The sequence below is a fragment of the Magallana gigas genome, chromosome 2 (genome assembly GCF_963853765.1).
Source record: "Magallana gigas chromosome 2, xbMagGiga1.1, whole genome shotgun sequence".
NCBI classification, from domain to species: domain Eukaryota; kingdom Metazoa; phylum Mollusca; class Bivalvia; order Ostreida; family Ostreidae; genus Magallana; species Magallana gigas.
The window spans coordinates 30,717,242-30,725,867 of NC_088854.1; positions in this window are offsets into that span (position 1 = coordinate 30,717,242).

Consider the following 8,626-nt stretch of genomic DNA (forward strand, 5'->3'; position numbering starts at 1 on the left):
AAAGGGGTTTTTTTTCTTAATCGGAGAACCTCTCATTCTCTCTACCTGCTTGATAGAAACAAATTATCACACAAATTTGGAGACAAGGTGCTTCAGACATACCCTGGTTTTACAAATGTCAGCTGAAGAGCTGGAATTTGTTCCTGGTCTATTCCCCCCGAAAGGTGGAATTTTCTAGTTAGGGGACATGCGTTGTATATCGATTGAATTCGTAAAACACCCAGGTATTTTGGGAGCTTGTTGGACTTTCGACAGACCTGTCAATCTATTAAAGGGTTAGAGTTTAATCCTGCTTGAATACGGTAACCATACGTTTTTTGGTAATTGTACGACAATCGGTATTCGTCTGCAATACACCGTGCATACCTGAAGTGCAAATGATTTGAAACGATAAGAAAGTGTTTTACATGTTGCATTGTTTTCGCTACAAGGGCTTATTAGCTGCGCCGGAGTGATGAATCGCTCTCTGTATCATTATAAACAAAGCACATTTAGAAGTACACTTCAGTGTTTTTGATGGCAGTTTTAAATTGATTGTGTCCTATATTAATTTGAAAATTCACAAACATTAGTTTGATAATTAGATTTTTACCCTGTGTTTGGACCTCTATTTTATAGCTATAATACTGACTTAATAACTACATTTAGTCTTAAGAGGTCTATTTTAATGAATTTCACTGGATAGGTAATTTAAAATCAATATCTATCACAAAAAAGTATTTTGTTTTTAGTTCAGTCTTATTTATTTCGTTATACCGGTACTTTATTTTGATGTATATTGCAAGACGCATGTGTGTCATTAACAAAAATGATGTTTTTATAGAATTAGAATCGTTAACAATGTACACTTTATATACGCACTTGTAGGTCATTATACAAAACTATTTTTATATTTAAAAAAAAAAGTCCGAAATGTGTCCCAACAGCCAAGAACTTAATTTGAGTTATAGTAGACTACGGATGTTTGCTTCCGTTCGAAATACGTTGCTATTATGTTGTTCGTATGTATATTTTCTGGGATGACAATGCAAAGGCCCATTTGATTTTTTGCTCTTTGCCTGTTTGGCCCAACTGTACAATGCACAATGCTGTGTCGGGTACACATTGTCGCCTGCAGATTAATTTATCTAATTTATTTGATGAACTTCTCAAATCGGATAGAAATCTGACCCTCGGCAGGATACCTATTCTGCTTCCTCCCCGACATTTATCTCTGTCACCAATCAAAGCACCTGCATTTTACAACAATGACCATCTATCTTTTCCTCTTCGAAGGTGTCCAATTTGATACTGTTGAGATATATATCAAAACGTGGCTTAATATTGAAAGTATCGTAAATACCGTGAAGGCTTAGTAGGTAAAAATATACAAGTTTATGTATACTTGAGAGAAAAAAACTGATATTCTTTGTTGCTTTCGTGCATGTTAGAATAAGAAAGACGTTGGTGTCGACAGGGTCGTTTTCGCAATTAAAGAAACACTGATTATGCTGAGTGATAAACGTCGCCACCAACAAACATGATACATGTACTTATGGTTCAAGTGCAATCTTTTCTCATATAGCTATTGAAGAGCAGAAAAAAACGCCAACCCTCGTCAACACCCTCCCAATAGCTCTCAATAAAAATACAATACAAGCAAAGCCTCCCTTCTAAAATCTGAATATGTGCAATTGGTTACGTCATGGGGTTTACTATGATAATTATACATTTTATGGCGTACCTTAAATTCTCATTACAAGTCGTTTCGAGTAATCTTGTAGTTTAAATATTATTTATAATAACATATTCATTTAAGTATGAGTTTCTATAAAGTTTTAAGATCAATCATCAATCGTTAAATTGTTGTTAAGGGGTTGTTTTCAAATCGAAGGAAACTAAACCTGATCGCCATGTGACATGTGACAGTAATTACATTGAGCATCCAGGACCGACGTCAAAATGAAAGTAGAGTCTCATAAAACAGAGTGACAAGTCTTAATCTGGCAGATAATATAACCACCTCTCACTGACGCTGGTGGTCAGGCAAAGTTATAACGGACACTTGTTGCAGCTATGTCAAAGCAAGTGTCACCTGACGCCTCCCCGCTCTACACGGGGGCCGTGTATACATAGTCCCCTGCATCGGCCAGTCAAAATTGGAAATTAAAAACTAACGTTGTCCCCCAACTGATATCTGTAATGATTATTTTTGTTACCTTCGTTTTGGAACAAGGACGGGGTAAAATGATACGCCGCTGACGTTGACATGGATCAGTGTGGCATTTCGGCAAAAGATTACTCCGGGATTTCCTTGTACTCTCGTTATAAGCTAATAACTCCCTTTAGGATCAATGTCATTTGCCTGTTGGATTTTTTGTTTAATATATACATCATGATCTTGACAGTATATCGACTTTATCTTGTACTTACTTTGCATAATCAAATTTATCATGAGCTTGTTTGCAGAAAATTAAAATGCATCAAGATTTAAATTAGCATGCCTCTGAAGTTTTGGATGGACATTTCAACGAAAGATTTGATGTTAATTATTGTGTTGATAGAAAAAAAGGTTCCATATTTCCTGTTTGTCTTTTGTTAAAAAAAATGAAATTGGTTGATATGTTGGGTATTTTTGGTGGTAGGAGCGACATGGTCGATAATAATTATATTGGCGTTCCTTTTGCAATTATAAATGTTCTGACGTCATGAAACTATACGTATACGTAATTATGGTCTAAAAATTGGCCACGATACATTTTAAATCTTTGTTCGTTGATGAAAAGTCAGAGTTTACCATGTACCACAACCAGGCTTAGACTTATTAATGTCACAATTTTTAAATTTTAAGAATTGATACATCAACTAATTAGAACGTAATACGATATCATGAATGTTTGTCTTCAATCATATATTAAATGTAATTAACTTGTACAAATCATTGCAGAGTCATTTTGCAAGACAGGTATTAATGCAAAATACCTAGGAGAGCCCGGTATCAAGAAGGATGTTCGACGAAACACTGCAATCTTTGTTACGTCATTATAAACAGGACGGAAGGTAACTACCAGGCGGATATGCATTTATCATCAAAAAGAGATATGAGGTGTTAACCAATGAATAATGGTTTAATAAGGTTTTATCTATCTTATTTATTGAGGAAATCTTTTTTGCCGACTTTTTAAATTCGCCAAAAAGTCTCAGTCCTCATCGATTTCTCTTTATGTTGAACCTTTTGCCATAGACAAAAGTCGGTGTCCTTTGACGTCACCGACTTAAAGCTATTTGTTGTGTCATCATTAAAGGCGACGTAGCTTTAAAAACCGTGGTTCACAAACACACACCTCATAAAATGTAATGTGTTTGATCAGGGGCTTTTAAGACGAAACTTGGACTATAAACAGAATCCTAAACATCCGGATATGACGTTCTTAAGTTATTTCCTCCTTTACACGTGTAGGAGTGTTATGAAACGCTTGTTACTCTTTTATTTGAAATCGAAACAGCATCAATTTATCAGCAGAAGAATTTGTTTCGAGACTTTAAACAATTATTTGTAATATTCGTTGATTGTGAAAACAGGGAAATGAGTCTCCAAACCGACATGCATTCGACATTTTTTATGAGGTTCTGGTAGTTAACAATCAATAGTAATAGTTAACTATTAATGATATGAGAACTTGATTGGTCTTCCTGCTAAAAGAATTATGTCAATTATGAAAAATTAGGTCAAGAAAATGAAGGTCAGGGTCCAAGGTCGAATACAAATATGCAACAGTTTGACACAGTTCTAGATTAACTATAATGCTTTTGATGTAACACTTGATTTTGTCGTAGAGGTAATATTAACAGAGGTTACAGGGTGTAAACGACAATTTTTTTGGAATGTTGTTCATAAATTGCCTTTTGTTTGTCGCGAATTCCTAATAATTATCTTCACAGAGTGTAGAGATATTAAGTAAAATGCGAGACATTAGGTGTTATATATCATAACAATTTACAATAGAACTGATTCCAGTTAATCAGTGTGTTTTATGAATATCGCCACAACAATTTTATCGCGGAAAGTTCAAAGCAATATTTGAAAAGCAGGTTTAATATTATTGATTCTACGTAATTAACGGTCTTGGAGCGCATATAGTGTTATCAAAGAGCCGTGTCAGTAAGATCTTTGCTGAACTTTTGGGTAAATAGTTGGAATGTTTTGCGTCGATTAGTCTCAAGACATTTAGATTGGAATCATACCATTTAATGGAGGAAAATATGATTGCTATTACATATATATGCTAGGAACAACTAGGGAACATGCAAAATCGGTTTAGTACCATTTACATACGATTCGTGCAAATGCCGGAAACACAACGTAAGTTGATTTGAATGTCATTTTCATTCAATATCATCTTGGTGAACATAAAGATCAGCATATATCATGTAAAAGGGGATAGAGGTTGCAGCATCTTTTTGCTCAGGTTTACATTATATGATCAGTGCCACTAAATGCTTCAAATGGATGATGCCCTTTACAAAATGAATAATGAATAAGATATATACCTACGAAATACTAATCTTGTCAAACTAGAGACGGTGTTTCAATGCAAGTTAATTCGTAACAAAAAAACCCAGAGTGGACACAGAGTGTAAACACCGATCAGGTGTATACCCTTGAAAGCAGACACTACATGTGCATTTGAAATATACAAGGGGCAGGAATTACAGGCAATATGGGTCTGCTTCACACTTCAGTGCGTACAGTTGACATTAATAGCAATTCCTGACACGAGTAAACCCAAAGAAACCCCGAGTAAAGCCAAAGTAAACCCCGAGTGGACCCAAAGTTTCAAAAAGTAGACTCAGAGTATACCGCAAGTAAACCCCAAAAGTAAACCCGGGGTTTAGTTTGGGTTTACTCTGGTGTTTGGTTGGGTCTAATCGGTACTGAAAAGGTTAGGAAAACATATCCCTTTAGCAATGGACATGTACTAATATTTGCTATGATGTACATAATTTACTCAAATACTCTATAATATTTCAAAACAGATGGTTCAATTCTGGTGTTGTTTTTACACTGATTTGTCTAAAAGGTTGAGAAAAAGAAAGATCGCATTTTCTCATAATATTGATTAACATTTTTTTGGAAATTTTGAAACTTTTTAAAATCCCAAACACAAAACAATTGACTAAAAGTACATTCAATGCCATTTCTGACATCTTTGTTTTTCCTAAATTATTTTTTATTACATGTAGCTTGCAATTTGGATTAGTACTTTTAGTTAAACAGATTATCAGATTAACAGGTTTTAGATGCATCTGTTTGTAATGCCACAAGAAATTCATAATTTTTGAGCGTCTTGATTTCAATTTGTCATGCATTTCAATTAATTGTGCAATGTGGCACACGTGTTTGCAAACATGTTTTGTTTAAATAATCTTTATGTATCAAAGTGTGGGAAAAGTGATGCCTTTTAATTAAAGATAAAGTATTGAATTATTGAAAAATTAAGAACTCGGTATATTTGGAACCTGATCCTTATTTCTTTCTTTTCAATTCTAAGTAGCATTAATTGGGAAATAGTTATTGTGGTTTGTGAATTACGTAACAACCTTAGCTTTATGTTTTTGTTGAAATCGTTCTATTGTGTTTCAATATTTTACTATTATTTTCTATTTTTCTCAGATTGTTTCTTTTAAAAATTCAGGACACCCACTAAGCAACAAAACATGATAATTTTTTTTATTTTTATTCCGTTAAAATGAAATCGTCTGCCCAATTTTCAGTGAATATTGGGATAGTGGATATTATTTCGTTAATGCGAGACAATTTTCAAGGATAAGATCTCGAAATAAGAGATTATCTCATTAAAGCGATATAAATATCTTGAAAATGCGTAGAAAATTATAGAGCTATTTACAAAAAACTGGAGGGAAACCATATTCTTATTTGAAAAAGAAGAAGAAGAAAGAGAAGAAGAAGAAAGAGCTATTTACGAAAAAAAAAAAACTAGATAGAAGCGTTATTTTCATTGAGTACAGGTTTACAGTTGCCTCAGATTGTGCCCACGCCTGCCCTCCCTCGCACAACTTTCATTCCCTCTCCAAACGCGATACGATACCGTTATTTTGTAACATAAAAATCTACTTATGAATGGGGGATAGGAATGAGGAACTATATTCAAATAAATAACGTCAGCAAAGATGAATGAAGCTGATTTTTGCAAGATAACGGGCATGCCGCACTTGTTCGCAGTATAGATAATGTATCCAACAGTGAGCCAAATCTTGTTCTGGGACTTTTCTATACATGTTCGATGTGTCGGAAGATGCTCCTGTCAAGGTCAGGTACATTTGCACCGAGCAGCGTTGTCGACTGGTATTACTGGATGGAGTGTAGAAAATCTTATAGATGTCTTGTTTCATCCTCAATGGCGAGATTCCCAAGCACTCTTTGAGAACGGGACTTGAAATTCACACCGAACGGATTGAAATTAATTACACCTGACGAAGATAATTGTATTTTCTATACTATTTGATTTTTTTTTATATTAATTTCACTATCTTTATCAAAATGTGCGAAACCCTTGTCAGAATCAAGTGTTTATAATTAACACTAATTGTTTCAATTCAACGATATGGAATGCATGGTTGATACATTATGATGTATTGCTTCAGGGAACAAATTGCATGGCCCGACGTAGGAATTTTTACCTCTAGTATATTTTATCAAACAAAAAGTTAAGGATCTTCATTTAGTTCAACTTGAATTATACAGGTGGCAGGTTGCAAATTCTGCTATTACGACATTTGAATAATTTTTCAATCTTGATGGGCAGGGAATAAGGTATGCGCATTAATTTGCTCGTTATCTAGCTAGGAATTCAAGGATATATCCCTGTGTAATATATGTGTACTTTAATCCTATCTGACTGCAAAGTTCCGATTCATGTCAATTACTCCATTATAATTTGTTTAGGATCAGGCGTAGCACCAGCAAATTACACACAACGAATTCCTGTTCTTGGAGTCTTTGAATTCCATGCATTTAGTTATATGAGAATTCCTATAACTCGCAAATGTGATATATAAACAAACAATAAAACTCTTTTTGGCTGCTTAAAGAGGTGTGATTAATGATCGCTTCCTTTATAGCCAGTCTGAATTACCAAAGAAATTCGATTGTCCATGTAAAGTGAAATATAACGTAAATCCCTTAGTATGTTAGAAAGCAGGATCGTTAATCAAGTTCTACAACAATTTTTATGATCACATTAGGATTTCTTTTTAAAAGGAGAGAAATGCCAAGGGGATGCATGTACAGACCCCAGAAAATTGTTATTTTTGTGTATTCATTTTATATTTTAATAGGGAGTAAATAAAAAACTTAATAAAGAGTTCAATAAGTCTATCACATTTTTAGGTGTACACATCATTATATAATTATAAATTTCGTATAATTTTCCGTGTGATTCAGGTATCGATGGAACCAAAGACAACCTGTTATAAATGTGAAGGCGTAAAATAAAAAAAACTTGATAAAATGATTACAATAGCGGAACTGATAAAAATCTAACTTGTCATCATGACATCTTACTTTTACATGCAAAGCGTCTTGAACGGCAATTTTGATTGATATAGACGGGTATGAGCAAGATATAATGGCATCATCCTAGACATCTCACATTATATTCTCATTATAGACCATTCTTTTGATAAAATTGATGTAAACACTGTATGTGAAAAGAATCAAAAGATACAGTTCTAGGGTGTTTTCTCCCATCTGTAGAGTCATTATAGATCAACCTTGGCATCCTTCTTTCATGTGTGAAAAGGAAGCAGCATTATAGGGGTACGAAAATGTTTAACCAAAAAAAGTATTTGATGGATTATGAGCTGTTCTAGTGTGTCGCAATGTTGCCATATCGTTATCGTATTGTTGCGAATGCCACCGACGAAGAATAGTAAAACTGCTTTAAAAACTGTGATTATAAAGACATTTTTGAACCCCCAAAGACTCTTCATTTGTATTTAAAATGTGTATATCAATGTACGATATAAATAAACGTTTTAGTCTATTTATTTTTTTAACATGATTATCTTACAATTGTAACCCTAGCAACAGAAAAGTACACATTACCTTGAAACATTTAATGTGTATCGCATTTAGTAGTAATTTCGGGTTATTTTGGACAATAGCCTTATAACCAGGATTAATATCAACAATGCTAGGAATCTTGTTGGAACAGTTCCTTCCTCTAAAAATACTAAATGAAATTATGGTGTTTGTTTACATCAACCTATTGCAGTGAAAGAAAAAGGCTACATCAAGGTAATGCATTACTTTTATCGCATGGATTTTGTAGGGCATGCAAGTTAGTTAATTGCTTTTTGTCTTCGGGGTAAAGAAACTTAAGCATAAAAGACAAAATTCACATTTCATGTCTTAATTATAGAAGCACAAAACAACAAAAAACAAATGCAATTCAAAAACAAAAAAAACTACAACTACATGAACCCATTCTGCTTCCGTAGCGTCCAAATTGTAATTGAAACGATTGGCTATCTTGTTTACCTGTGGAGTACACAAGGTGACCGCTGCAGCTTTGTGGCGAGCAAAATAACTGTCTCTACAATTTGTTAGGTGTTACAGCAATGA